Source organism: Topomyia yanbarensis, chromosome 2 (genome assembly GCF_030247195.1).
Source record: "Topomyia yanbarensis strain Yona2022 chromosome 2, ASM3024719v1, whole genome shotgun sequence".
Lineage (NCBI taxonomy): Eukaryota > Metazoa > Arthropoda > Insecta > Diptera > Culicidae > Topomyia > Topomyia yanbarensis.
The window spans coordinates 156,894,662-156,910,705 of NC_080671.1; the positions used below are offsets into that span (position 1 = coordinate 156,894,662).

The 16,044-nt window shown below is 34.6% G+C and overlaps 1 protein-coding gene across 1 annotated transcript in view; it reads left to right on the forward strand.

Moving 5' to 3' along the window:
* Window positions 1-4,574: 4,574 nt before the first annotated feature.
* The window catches only part of LOC131681846 (protein quick-to-court), a 104,079-nt gene continuing 92,609 nt past the window's right edge, over window positions 4,575-16,044 (forward strand). The window contains exon 1 of the mRNA XM_058962901.1: window positions 4,575-4,729. The gene's annotated coding sequence lies outside the window, so the exon portion shown is untranslated. The remainder of the gene's footprint in view (window positions 4,730-16,044) is intronic.

The following is a 16,044-nucleotide window of genomic DNA, read 5'->3' on the forward strand; positions in this document are numbered from 1 at the left end:
TTTCAATATCCATACGAAAAAAATATTCTTCGCGGGCCCCCAGCATCTACCTCATGGACCCTAAGGGGCCCACGAACACGAGAATCGTTATTTAAAGGAAGAAGTAAACAGCGGAAGCTTCGAAGTAAGCGTATTCGATGTGGATCCGGTGTACGGTTTTGAATGCTTGAATAATCCACTTTAAGTTCGTGCATATTATACCGGTCGGGATGTAAAGGGAAACTCGATCAACGTCAGCGGTATAAACAAGTATAGATTTTTCAATAATTGCTATTTTTGAATCACATAATACGTGACACATTACCCAATACAGCCTTCCGTAATGGCTTCAGCTTTCGATAGATTATATCTGCTCGTTATTCTTATCTGGTGTATAAGATCAGCAAAACAAAATTACTCAAAAAGAAAATGCGATTCCAGCCATGAACACCGCCGTAGATAAGTGAGGTCAATCGTAACAACTTACAGCACTTACAATCACCGCATTTTTCTTTCACACGGCATATAAAACACAATTAACAATATTTTAACTATGCCTCGCGTTCGCAACCGGCCTGTTGTTGTTACACTCGGTAAAACATTTGGAACAATGACCTTTTGTGCGCACAGATCCAGCACTATAGATTTTGGAGCATTTCGCTCGTCGTTGTTTAATATTGTCTGGTGTCTAAACATGCGTTCAGTATCCATCGGTCTCCGGTGGGTAAAGAGAACTAATTGATTTCAAGTTCCTTTTCAAGTAACAGATTGATACGAACCGAACCGTCATTTGAATCGTAATGTCATTAGGCAAGGGTACTGAAATCTACACAGTCTTCACTATTTTTTTTTTATATTGGGAGGTGCACCTACTTAAATCGAATGGTATGTACTAAGCTAAATAAGGAAACGATATTGGACAACTTGTATACGGGTCATCCCACGCGAAGTGATCAAGGCACGTGTAATCGACCTTAACGGATTTGAACCAAATTTGGAGGAATTGTTCATCTGGGGTTTATACATAAAAACCCAAATTTGTGTGTCAATTGAACCACCCCTCGGGCCATGGGAGCACCCTCCATTTTGACAAACTGCCAAATCCCTTTATTTTCTTTTGAGCATATCTCCGGTTCTATTTACTCTATAATCAAACCGCAAGATGGTTTTTGAAGAAAATTATTCAAGGAGTCTAGAAAAAATATTAATTTTTGGCGGCAGTACTGCCAACTATGCGACTTTTTAGTTAAAACAAAAAAGGCAGTGGTGCGCTGACCATTTTTTCTTAAAATCGCCGTCGTGTAAAAATCATCGGTGGCGGCGGCGTGGCGCGATGGCGCACACCTCTAGCTCCTAATCGACCAGAATTGTTGAAAACTCCTCGTCGGAGGATATTTTAACTTGGAATGGATATATTTGCCATAAGAATAAACATGTGAGTATTCAATAAGCTACATTCTCATTAAATACGCTCGATGTTTTCTGTAGGTCGATTCTCAGTTCTATTAGAAGTGCTGTATTCGTCAGCATGCTAAAGTTGGGACGAAAAGCTGTCCAGCTTGTCTCGTAACAGAACTCATCGGTGACGCTCACAACATTGTGTCCGGAGAAGCCATTCGTTTGCGAAACGGTATTAAACGATTTGCAGGAGAAGATAGTGGAACTCCTTTGCGAATTATTCAGATGGTAGCAGCCGAACACCCAGTAACCGTTCAGCAACGAATGTTCTAGGACGCTCAAAGGAAAATAGTGAACAGATCGAAGCCCAAAACACATCCTGAACCATAAACAATGGCAGATTTCATTGTTCCGGAACAGCTACGGCTTACACTGGATGGATTATCCATTTATCGTAGTGATGCCGAAGTTGATGGTGAGAAATCAATAATTTTTGCCAAGACCCGAAGCGATTTGAAATATCTAAATATTGGGAGGCCGATGCAACTTTTGACACTTGGCCAGGACTGTTTCGACAGGTATTCACGATACACGGTAGCATCGGTCCCGAACACAGTAACACAGTTGTTTTGATGACAGCAAAAATAGAAAACTTGTGCTGCGAAACTCTGACACTCGTTTGCATCTTTGTCGGACATTGAATTAAATCCTTCTGTAATTATAACGGATTTCGAGAAATCGATGCTAAATGCAGTCTAGCTCGAATTTCCGGAAGCCAGAAGAGTAGGTTACTTTTTCTGTTTTTCTAAGAATGTATGGAAAAAATACAAACATCCGGTGTTGTGCCATTATTTGGAAAAAAGGGGAAAAAAATATTTTATTTTAAAAAATCGAAATTTTTATTGATCTAAAACGATGTTAACGATCTAAAACGATTGTTAAATGTTCAAATTTTCAATTCTGCCTCTTATGTGTACCCCGAGCGTATTGAAAACTTTAACCGCGTTTTTCTCGAAACCACATTTTTTTAGATGGCCGGAAACATAACTCGAACAAATGATTTTTGTCGTTTTGAAATTTTTACAGTATTTTCAAAATTGATTTCTCCGGCGGCGTACATAGGATTTTAGTTTTTTATTGGTTTATTTTTTAAATCAACAATTATGTGTCAATTTTTATGACATTTTCAGCGGTTTTTTTTACGAAAATGAGCGCCATTTCGCAAAAAATCCAAATATCGAAAAAAATCTACGTACGTCGCTTGCTATTGTTATAAAAATCAAAAAAAAACTCTCGACAAACATATGATTACGGCCTAAAAGCCAACTGTCAAAATCCACTTTGAATGGAAATTCCGGACAAACCGTTACACGCCAATCACAGATGTTGATAATAAACGAAAGAGAAAAGTATTATCTTTGATAAACTGTTGTGAACTGTGTTCGACTAGTAACGGTTTGTCTGGAATTTCCATTCAAAGTAGATTTTGACAGTTGGCTTTTAGGCCGTAATCATATGTTTGTCGAGAACTTTAGTTTTAAGCTCTAGGTTAAAAATTATGGTCGAAAGGTTTCCGGCAAGGGACACTTTCCAAAAAGAGGCGTCTACGGGAAAAAGCTGCACAACCGCCATCTTGTGACAAAATTACTTGAAAAAAATATTTGTTATGCTTCATAACTAGTACTATAAACCCCAATTGACAAGATCTCGATTCACCTCTTTATTGCGCCAAAAAAATTCCTAAAATTTGCCTATTTTGTCATGTTCTACGGTGGTGTAACCTCTGAATTCATTCAACAGAATTATTTTGTAAATCGTGCACAGCTATATTATTCCGGTATTGTACACCCAAATTTATTCCATTAATAACATATGTGGATTATCTTAACATTCGATTGTTAAATATTTCTTTTGTGATATTTTTTTTGTAATGGATACCAGCAAGTCGGAAGCGGCGGTCCCTTGCAAACCTGTGATTCACTCGTTTGCCCGGATTATTCAAACATATGCTCTATCAATTAGTTTAAGTACAACGGAGTGGTGGCGATGTCGGACAACATAGAAATAGAGTGTGAATATGCTAAACATTATAATTATAAAGTTAAAAAAATCTAAAAAAAAACTGACCATTCTTTTAGTTACAACCACTTTATCACTCTCTTTGGTTTATTCGGCCTAATGACCATTCAGCCTTTTGCCTTCGGATGAATGACCACTCGGCCTATTGTCCATTGTTCCACGACTACGATCTCGAATACGTTTTTTTAGAAAACCCGTTGCGATTAATACGATATCCATAGTTACATTTTATAAACAACTAAAAAAGCTTGAACTATTTCTCCTTTTTAAAATAGCTGGTTATTTCACAGACATTACCCACCATTCCTTTTTACCGAAATATTAAATTTATTACGTTGAAATGGATTCGACCGTCAGAAGTTTTGTTTTCAAACCCGTGGAAAATCGAGTCTGTCTTATACATAGAATAGGTACATAAAATATTCTTTCGAAATCATTAATAAAATAGCCACTTGCGATATATGTCACCAAGCAACGTGGCTCCACGGAAGCCATTACGCTTCCCCATATTGTCCTGAATTTGAAATCCGATAAAAGGTTTCCATTTTCTTTCCTTTTATTTTTGCTATACATTCACCCAATGTGCAAAAGCAATTTTCTAAAGCTTTTTTTTCAGCAGCCTAATTAAACTTATCGCAACCGTGCACAAAACAAAAATCGGTGGCACACTCACAAAGAGTAGAACGGTGATGAAAACAACCGCGGTGGTGTGCTGTGGCGATCGCGCCCGAGTGACTCCGGGTGTGTTTTGAGCTTTCGATTCATGCTGTGTAGTTCGGTCAGTCCCAGTGCAAGTATCAATCATAAACGTTGAATCGTCGCACCTGATGCCGGTCTGGTTCGCTAGTATATTGGCTAGAACGATTCGCGTTTTTTTTCTCGTGCTTCTGAGGCTCTAAGCTCAAACAAAGTGTTTGTGGTAGCAGTTGTTTAAACAATTTATTTTTCTCCAACACCCAAGGCCATTTGAATGGAAAACGTCTGGTGAAACTTTAAATCGTTTTCAAACCTGGTGCTTGCTGGGGCCACGTTGAATGGTTAGTGTTTTATTGAAAATTGCTTCTGTTTTCGCTGGGAAAGTGAACCAAACCAGAGCGTGGATGTTGTGCGGTGTAGTCATTTGTGATAAGGTCAGAAAGCGGTGATAAGGTGATAAGGTTTGAGATTGGCAATACGTTACTCTTTTCAAAAATATAACTGAGAAAGGATTGATTTGGCGTATGTTGAGTTGTTGAGTAGCGCAACAACTTGGTGCCGCAATAAACCGATGCCGGTAAGTTTTCAGCTACCCTACTATGCACCTGAGCATATGGAAAGTTATCAGAGCGTGAAATAAGCTTTGACTATAAATAAACAGTGATAATCCGATTTGATCAACTCCCGATTTTTTTAGCTTTTAGACACGATTTTCGCAACCTGTGGCATTCAACCAAATTTGATGTTTATTAACTGCTTAAAGGTCTAGATTTAATGTATTCATTATGAACATCGACTAGTATTGGGGTTACAAAGAGTTCTTAGGGTTTTATGTGGTCCGTCTATTGCGATAGGTGCAAACGAAGCAGATTGTTATGGATTTTTGTCAAAATTTGCGGTGAAAATACGTGCATCGTCTTATGATATAGTTAAAAATACGCTAATAAATGAATAGCAGTTCATTAGATATTAGCACCGAACGACTCCTTAAGGTAAATGGATTCAAAATAATAAGAAATTATTTTGTGGTAAAGATTATAAACTAAGAAAGAAACATGTACATATTTCAATTTTGTCAGTGTCCCGATATTATCAGCGACCTGATCTGAGCCTGCAAAATCTGGTCACCACTGTATAACAGGACGGTTCGGTGAATCATACCTTGCTAATAATGGCAACGATTGAATGTTTGGTGGAATGTTTTTTTCTTCTCAAAATAACACTACTAAAACACATAGTAGCGCCAATGACTAAATACGAATACAGACTCACTGTTAAGGTCGAGCTAATTTCGATTTTTTTCTGTTTGACTAGGTAATCAATTTGCTTTCCTTGCCTAATATATTTCGATACTCTGAATACATGGAGCAATCACGACTTCAACAACATTGTTTGTAATAACATTTTCCGAAAACTTTGCTAAAGACATTCAATCTCGAACTTAATTTATTTAAAGAGTAAATTTTCCATGATTACTTCCAGGAGGATTGTTAGCCAAAATTGTTTTATCAGTAAATGTACTGTTTTACGTTGTAGAATTCGTCGATGATACTAAATCTCCAAAGTTAATAGTTTCAAAATGATGTGATCTTGACCGTTAAAAACTACTTTCGAATATTTAAGTTACTTTTCTTCTCTATCAATGCGCAAAACTTTTATTTCGCTAATCAATTCAGCACTCAAATTCATTATATTATATATTCACTAATTTGAAATATTTCAAAATTTTTCTTCATATCCAATCCAAAGGCTATTCATATAACCGATAACACAACAACAATCAAATGCTCATAAAAATCGATCCTATGCTAGTAAAAACGCTTTTTTTTTTGTTTTTTTTTTGTATGTGATTATATTGTTTAGTTGTTGCATTTCTATTTCAATATATTGAGTGATGACTTTTGATCCCTAATTAATTATGATTAAGCTATAATATGCTTTCGGAGTTAAGTAATTTTTGCAGCAGGAAGTTTTAATCCTACTTGTCAGTTGTCACGGCAATAAAGGAGCTAAACATACTTTAAAAATTAACTTATAAACTATTTATAAAGAGAGCAATTGATGCGACGATTTTTGTCGGAAATTTCTTTAATTCAGTTCGTCATAATGTTTATTGTTTCTATGTTTGCGAGTCTTTGCAATTCGTTTGTGCTAAACCAGAGAAGACGTTTCAGAATTTTGTTCTGAATCCTTTGATGCGTTTTCTTCCTGGTAGCACAACAACTTGCCCAAATTAGTACTAGGGTGATGAGCCCATTTTCGCTATGTTTCTATTATCACCCTACCCATTTGAAGCCGTTGGTTAGATCAGTGTCTGCCATCTTTGTTCAACGCATTGAGTCACATGGTAGCGCAACAATAGGGGCACTCGATTCGAGTTTTCGTTTCGCTCAAACGCGAAAATTTCACTGTTTTCAACGCATTTGTGTGATAATATTGGTTCTTAACAATGAAGCAAAGCTGTTGATGTCAATTTTTACGCATTCCATTGATTGTTGGCCGAGAAATTGATTAATTAGTGAGGCACCCTGCTTAGTATGGTGAAAATAGGCACTTTACCCTACATAATGCATTGCCGGTCTAAATATTTGTTGATAAATTAATAGTTTGTTCTTTGGGCAGAACCTGGAATTCTTGTTTATGAAAAGGTATAAGCATTTTATATATTTGTTCGTAAATCAAAGTCACGTATTCTACTTTATCTGACCACGTTAAATTAAAACCATTAAATTGAATAATATAGTTACTACAGGTGTACCTCGATTTAACATACATTTTCCGATTCAATCATGTACGTTAAATCGAATTTTATGTTAAATCGAAACACAAAAGAAATATTTGTTTTCGAATAGAATTATTTTTTTTGTTCATCATACGAAATATTTACGAGGATATTACTGATTGTATCCACCTAACAGTGACATAGAAGCCACATTCATAATTTAACAATTAGATTGCTCTTCTGAACATAAACAATATATTTATCTTAACCTTGCCACGTATTCGCCAATTCTAACAGATATTTATATTATGAAGTTCGTCGCAAATTTTTCTCAGAATTCAGGATAACTTATAGGAATAGTGTTATTAGCAGTATTAGTTAATTTTTTTTCACTAGATTCTTTCTAACATCAACAAAGTGATTAACCATTGTGTGCATGAAGAGCACAATGCCTAACTTTAGTAAGTAAGAAAATTTGTGTTTCTATTTTGTCTCATCTTTATCTAGGTAGACAAACCTGTCCGTCAGATAATCACGGAATTCATAAAGAGAACACTACTTGAGTTCACGAGCAAACGACTAGTCACGAAGTTTTGTAAGCTCAGGAGTTCTACTGGCTGAAAAAACAACCAAATCGAGCCATTGTAGCGCTGTAGTTCTCCTTAGAGAAAAAGTTTGATTAAATCATTTTGTACACGACAGATGCAATACCTCAGTTTAAAAGACGAACTCATCAGAATGAATAAGACATTTTAATTACAATACAAAAAATATGTAAAAAATTTTGTTTAATCCTTATGTACGTGGAGGTGGAATTCACTAGAATGTTGATGTCACTATTATCGATCTCCAAAGTAGCCGCGTACCATGTAATGGCTAAAGCCAAGAATTGATCCACTGGTTTCCTGCTCCCACGTTGTAAAAGGCGACAAAGACAGAAATCTTCTTTTCATTTTATTGGATCTATCTCCTTTTTCATTTATTGGATCCATCTTCTAGATTTCTATTTAAACGTGAACCTTTATTATGGTACTCCTGGGGACTATGTATCCAGAGTCTTCGATCATCTTGAATCGTACGCAAATGCCAGTGCAGTTTATTCGAATCCCAATCTTTACTAACGACCATTCTCTACCCGTTGCAGTTGTTGAGAGTAATATATACATATATACAGAATACGCAGTAATATAAAAAGAATATAATCACAATCAGCGTCGGACTAACATTGCTTTTTGTGCTTCCTCTGTTTACATTAGGTAATGACCGGCACCGGTATTGATAAATAAACACCGTGAGCTTGCCAGGAGTCCTACATTGAAGGAAGACTTGTGTCTTCCATCATTATCGTCTATTGAATTTTTTGTAAGAGGAGTCGATCCAATCGAAGTTTTTTTTTGAAAAATGTCCACATGCACTGAGAAATTCACCTGTTCAATGCAGCCTGAGAAAAGATATTATCTTAAGCAGGAATCGAGCTTACGTCCTTTCAAGCTCTAACCACTCCACCATCGAGGAATTCGTAATAACCGCTACAGCCCCAATGCCGATTAGTGGGACTCACTGTCCGCCAATATCTCGTCACCGCCCTATACATTCCATCAACCATATCTTTCCAGTTATCAATTTTTAGCTTATACATAAAAACCCATAAAACTATTAACAGGAAATAACTTGAACCACAAATTCGTGTATTCATTTTGTTGTGCGGTATCAAAATAAGAATGTTTTTGTATCTCGGAATCTTAAACATAATCTAACGAAAAAACGAAAATAAATGATGTTTCTTTAATCATTGGAAGCGGATCATAGAATAAAATTGATATTGATTCTTAACATTTCGTTTTAGTAACATTGATAATGAAAAAAAATTAAATTTTTTTGCATGTATGTTAAATCGAGGCAAAAATTACGTTAAATCGAAATATGTTAAATCGAGGGTATGTTATTTTATTTATTTATTTATTTATTGTCGTCAAACAAGAGTAGACCGTTTTGTTACAACGATAAAATATAGTATACACTTAAAACATAAAATACTAATAACTAAACTAAACACTATCTGGTTTACATAGCACTACTTTAGGATGTTCTTTATAAGCGAATAGAATTGAAATATTTTTTTAATTTGCTTTTTGTCATTGTTAAGTCAATAGCTTCGCAGTGCTTGTTGTAAGTTGCCATCATCTGATTTAATGGTCCAAACTTGGCATAATTTGTACGATAATTGTTTGTTATAAATGTATTTCGGATTCGTAACTGCCGGGAAGGTATATAAAAATTAAGTTTAGATAGAAGTTCGACTGAATCAATACGACACGAAATTATATCGTTTAGAAATGAAACCATTGCATATTCTCGGCGCTCTTTTAGTGTTTGGATGTTAATGAGCATACAGCGAGCTTTATAAGATGGGAGAGGAAATCGTGTCCAACCTATTTTGCGAAGTGCAAACAATAAAAATTGCCTTTGTACTGATTCTATTCTTTCTTCATGTGTGATTGAGAAAGGTGACCAAACTATGCTACAATATTCCAGTATTGACCTTACATACGAGATGTATAATGTTTTAATTGTATATGGATCATTAAAATTGTAACTAAAACGCTTTATAAATCCAAGCATGTTATTTGCTCTATTGATGATTGTGTTGTAATGGTCAATGAATGTTAATTTTGAATCTAGAATGACTCCCAAATCTTTAACTCTTTCGCACTTTTGTACCACTTGATTTCCTAGAGTGATTGAAATGTCAGGTGTATTTCGTTTTCTACTAAAAGTTATTGCATTACATTTTTTTACGTTTAGTTGCAGAAGGCTTTTGTTACACCAGAGGTAAAACATATGTATTTCTTCCTGTAATATCTTTATGTCTTGTTCGTTCCTAATTTCTAAAAAGAGCTTCATGTCGTCGGCATAGATAAGAACTTTTATGTTTTTGAGAATGTATGATATGTCGTTTACGAATAAAATGAACAAAAGAGGGCCTAGATGGGAGCCTTGAGGAACTCCTGATGTGACTTGAATGGGATTCGATTTCTTCCCTTTAAATCTAACTATTTGTTGACGGTTAGTTAAATATGATTCGAGCCATTTGAGAAGACCTGATTCAATTCCTAATTTTTTCAGTTTGAATAATAGCAAGGGTATGTCGATACGATCAAATGCCTTGCTAAAGTCCGTGTAAAGAGCTTCAGTGTAGTTTCCATTCTCCATTGCAATCAATGAGTAGTTAACGAATTCTAGTAAATTTGTATTAGTTGAACGTCCTTTGAAGAACCCATGCTGCATGTTAGTAATTCTGTTTTTGATTTGATTGAATAGTTTTTCGTTAACGATTGCTTCAAAGAGTTTAGGCATACATGACATAATGGCAATTCCACGGTAGTTACATATGTCAGATTTTTTGCCACTTTTAAAAATGGGTACCAGGTACGAGCTTTTCCATAAATTGGGGGAAATGCCAGATTCAAGCGACATGTTAAAAAGCCAAAACAGAGGAGCTGTGAGTTCCAACGCTAAGTTCTTCATAAATACGGGTGGGATCCCGTCAGGTCCAGAACCTTTGGAGGCATCTAGTTTGTTTAGAGCCTCCATAATATCTTGCACACTGACATGATTGACGCCAATGTCTGTGGTGAATTCTGGGAAGAAACCGAAATATTCGCGATCACGATCTTCTTCAGAAAATGTGGTATAGATGTCTTGAAAGAAGGTTGCGAAAAGATTGCAGATTTGTTCCGCGTTGACACCGACATTTTCTTTAAGTTTCATTTTTGAAGGGAAGTTTTCCGATTTTAAATTATTTTTAACATGATTAAAGAAATTTTTTGGGCAAGATTTTATTTGAAGTTCGGTTTTTGAGTTATACTCTTCAAATGCTATTTTAATGGATAGGTTTAGTTGATCGCAAATGTCCAAATAGTTAAATAAGTTCCTTTCATTTCTGATTTTTTTATACTTTTTGTGGGCCTTTTGTTTACGATTTTTTAAATTTTTAATTTGCTCGTTATACCAAACTGGATATTTTGTGTTGCCTTGTCGCCTAATTTTTTTCAGTGGTACTTGTTCAACTATTATATCAAACAATTTTGTGTAAAAGACGTCTACTGAATTTTCGATACTTGTTTCATTTCTAAACAACGTTTGCCAATCTATACTGCTTAGTCTTTGTTTTATGTTGTCAAAATTTGCCAATTGAAATTGAAAGGCCTCTTCGTACTCGCAGTCATCGGGTCATCGGGTTAAATCGTGAGTATGTTAAATCGAGGTATACCTGTACTTGGTTTAAGGGAAGAAGCGCTTATCGTGAAACCCAATCTATTGTATTTGCGGCAAATTAGTGGTAATTTTCCATTTTTCAGAAAATCATTGAAAATATTCATTATTCAAGCTTCGTTGCAGTTGACTGCAAATAACTTTCAGATTCTTACCTGAGGCAAAGATGCTAGTATCATAACAGAAAAGTTACTGAGGGAGTCTTGTAAAATCAGAAGCAAAAATAGTAACCTTTGGTAGATCCCAGCTTTAAGGGGTAGCACATTAGATTCATTATTCTGATAAGATACCTGAAAGGTATGATGAATGAGGTACTTTTTTAAATTTTATTTATGTTATTTTGGCAATCAATCCTTTGTGCCAAGCACTATCGAAAGCTTTTTCAATGTACAGAACAGCAACTTCAGTGGTACGGCTCTCTTGAATATTTTCCTTTATCATGTTAGTTACTCTCACAAGTTGATGAGTAGTCGAATGTCCAATACAAAATTGAAACATTGGTATGTGACATCATTCTAGCAGGGCCGTCCTAAGACCACTCGGGGCCCCTGGGCACAACTGAGCTAAGGGGCCCCTATAATTGAAAAAAAAGTTTTCACATTTTAAATCTGCTTTTCTTCAAAAGGAGTCCATTTTATATCGGTGGCGGTGGTCAGTTTTTTATTATATTCAGAATTGCACATATTTTTTCGTATGTAATTTTAAATGTTCCATAATTTGATGGCATTGTAAGGGAACACGTATCCGCCGGTTGGTGCTAATCGAGCTGACATTTCTTTGGGCTGATCAAACTAATTTCTTTGTTTGTTTAGTGTTTATTTGACCAACTGGGAAACTAATCCACAGGGCAATTTAATGTGCGTGGGGAATACGCATGGTCTTGCCTGAGTGAAATGATGACTGCTAATCAGGGTTGTTAATACGATACATTCTTCACGATAATTTATCGGCGTTACTCGTTCACGATAATGTATCGTCATCGGAAACTCCGTTAACGATAATGTATCGTCGCCTTCATCGTCATCGTCGATAATTGTATCGTCGTATTCATCGTCATATTTGGAGAAAAAAATTGTTCTACACATACCATCAAATCTCAACCGTTACAGAGTTATTGAACTTTTAGTGTAAAAAACTTATTTGTCTTAAAATACCTCTAACTTTAAAAGTATACTTTGTATTTTAAATGTTTTAGTTCCATTCGAAAGGTGAGAAAATTTCGCAGAGATTGATGCCCTCACATGTTTCAGCTAATGAGTTTAAGTAGCCATTTCAAAGTAATTTATTGAAAATTAAACAATTTTAAATGATTTTTCGCTCATTTCTTGAAAATTCTAATAGTTAACCTCATCATTTCAATAATTCAGATTGTTAGTCTTGATGAGCTGCCTAATTCGTTCTTTGATATGATACACTTACCTTTTCTTATTTTCATGATTTTGGGTTATTCAACTTGGATATGTTTATCTCATTTTCACTAGTACCAGCTCTAATTGAAAAATTATGGCACTTATTGTACTTTTTTTCTTTTTATTCGAAAGCCAGGAAAATTTTACAGTGAAAAATGTATTAATACATTTCAGTTAAGTGAATTTAGTATTCTTTTAAAAGCTAATTAGTTTAAAGTTAGTGATATTTTTAGCATTTTCGTTATTTTTCTTAAAATAGTAAATAATAAACATCACCATTATTATCATGGAAATAATGCATCTCAGCAAGTTCTACAGTTCTTTCTTTGACTCCATTCAATTATCTCTTTTGGTTTCGACGCAAAATCGATTTTTATCACATCGTTTCATATGCAAAAATAACGATTTCGAACCCACTACATTTGTGGCGAGCTCATGCTGTGTTAACTATTAAACAGCAGCAAAATGAAAAGAGATATAGACAAAATGTCTAATAAAAAGCTATAGAGAACATTAAGGGGCATCAAATGAACAATAGTAACGATAAATTTCGTTGATTAATAATTAGAATAATTAAAAAACTCTCCAAAAAACACAAATTTTGAGTTATTTCGTTAGTAAAAAATCATTTAGTACACTTAACTAAAAGATATTTGCACATACACTGATAGGACATTTTCTCAGCTCTCCAATGAAATCTTGTAAATAACGATATAAAGCATATTTTTTAGATTAGAGTCTTTTAAGCACTTGCAAGTCGGTTACAGGAAAAGTATAGTAATGAAGTTACAAAGAAATGAGAAGAGATAGAAATATGACGTCCAAGAACAAATTATGAATCGTCCTAAAACCCAACTTTTGGATAATGGATATTGCTATAATCATACTCCATTATTTCGAGAAAATTAGCAAAATCCTCCTCAAAAACACTAACTTTTAACTACTTTACAGCTAAAAGGTAATTAAAACTAATTATTTAAAAGATATGAGAACATCATTCAATAGAAAATTTTCTCACCTTTCGAATGGAATTGAAACTTTTAAAATATAAAGTATACTTTTAAAGTTAGAGGTATTTTAAGACAAATAAGTTTTTTACACAAAAAGTTCAATAACTCTGTAACGGTTGAGATTTGATGGTATGTGTAGAACAATTTTTTTCTCCAAATATGGCAGTCTATCACCCCCCGAGAGATTCTTAACCATGAACCAAACACCCTGTATATATATATATATATATATATATATATATATATATATATATATATATATATATATATATATATATATATATATATATATATATATATATATATATATATATATATATATATATATATATATATATATATATATATATATATATATATATATATATATATATATATATATATATATATATATATATATATATATATATATATATATATATATATATATATATATATATATATATATATGTATTGACAACATACCATTCAAGCACCATTTTAATTCTGTCGATTGATGAATTTTTTTTTTACACGATGTCTTCTGAAGAAAGCTTCGTTGACACTAAAGTAGCCTGACGCTTTATCCTATTGAGCTATCGCCGTAATATTATGGAACGTAGTTTTTAATATCATGTTAATCTACAGGTTTTTGGAATCTTTGAAAATCCCTCGGAATTCCCCTGTTCGAAGATCGTGCAAGATGTTTTCATAAGGCGAACTTTTTTCTATATTTTCGTTGATATAAAAGTTCGCAAGCGATCTTTTTTTCTTCCGATATTTGCTTGAACCGAATAATGTTCCCAAACATAGGCACTCTTGAAGTTCACTGACGATTTTTTCCGTAGCGATATTTTATATCAGTGAACTTTTTATTAGAAAAACGGCGATGAAAAGATTCTGTTGTGAACATTGATATTTTGATATTTTCCCCACTACCTTTTTGATAAAACACCTCATTCAAGAAAGCTATAATGAGGAATAATTTATCACACAAAAATCGCTTGTTTAAACTTGAGGAAACACCTTACTTGTTACTTGAAAATACGAAAATTTCATAGAGATTGACAGAGATTCCGACAGATACTACCAGATACCTAATACTTTGTTTTGCTGTTGATATTACGTGCAATGAATCCGTGCATTATAATTACGGTCTAAAATACTAACTGACGCAAAAATCTAGAATACGTATAATAAACATTGTTGCTGCTGACCCATTTATAACATCCTTTTATGGAACACAAGATTCATTGTTCATTTAAAATAAGCGTGAACACTAGTGGCCTTTTTTCTTGACCCCGAAACTGAGCCAATTTATTTCGCTCATTGACGCGCAGAATCCCTCCCATGCTCTTGAAACATTCGCTTTCGCCTGCTGTTTAAACGATTTCCACGCAAAATAATAGATAAATAAACAAATGAATAACGGGTGTACGCTCAATTGTGATGTTGTATGTAAATTAATTATCGTCACAAGCGTATACCTAATTTTACTGAATATGTCAAGCCTGTCGACGAAGTCTAAGATTTCGTTTTAAACTTGTAGGATTAAGTTATAATAAAACAATTAATACTTATAACACGAGTTTGCATATCAGGTGCCTCTGGTCATTATAAAACTCTCTATACGGTTCTACGTAAAAAGTTTTCCCAATTTGCTCCGATGACCGAGTACTTTTAGTTTTGCAGGTAGTGTAACAATACTTTATAAACTCGTTCGCTTTACCAAGCAACTTGTATGAAATCTTCAGTAGAAAATAATATAAGCTTGAAATAAGCCACCACCATCCCCACAACACAACGCAACAACCTGTGCAAATTAAATCAATCTCACCCGCAATGCCGCTTGTAAGACGAAAACAAACCAAAGATCACACGCCAGTGAATACACGCCAGTGAAACCACGCCAGTGAAACCACGCCAGTGAATACACCACTCTGGGGCGCGCGCGGTGGTGACTTTATCTGAGCGCGCCACAGAGAATTTAAAGAGCAAGAGAGCACGATTATCTCGCACCCAACTACCTCAACACCAGCGCACACTTGAAATCGGCTATACAGCTCCGAAAGAAAGAGCGTTCTGCTTTTTTCTGTGGTGTGGTGTGTGATCATTGTATCCTCTGTGTAGGCATCACACTTACGCGCCAGTGCATCACTAGGGTGAAATGCCATCACTGCCCTTGAGAAGTTGAAAAGGTCGTCTTCGACGTTTTTAATGAACGGGCATTCCAATTTAATAAATTTAAATGGTTATTTAAAATCATTGTTACACTTTGAATTCATTACAATTTGGTAAGCAAATTCCCACCCAGTTCGGAAAGCTTCAAACATGGAAGTAGAATTTAGTATAGCAGTTATCAATTGAAACATTGTTTGCTGCAAAAAGTCAATGTTTCTTCTATTATGATATCTAAATCGGTGTGGTAGTCATTTTATAGCCACGTTATCTGCCACTGAAGCATAAGATGGCGCACTATTGTAGGATGGTGTGGCTG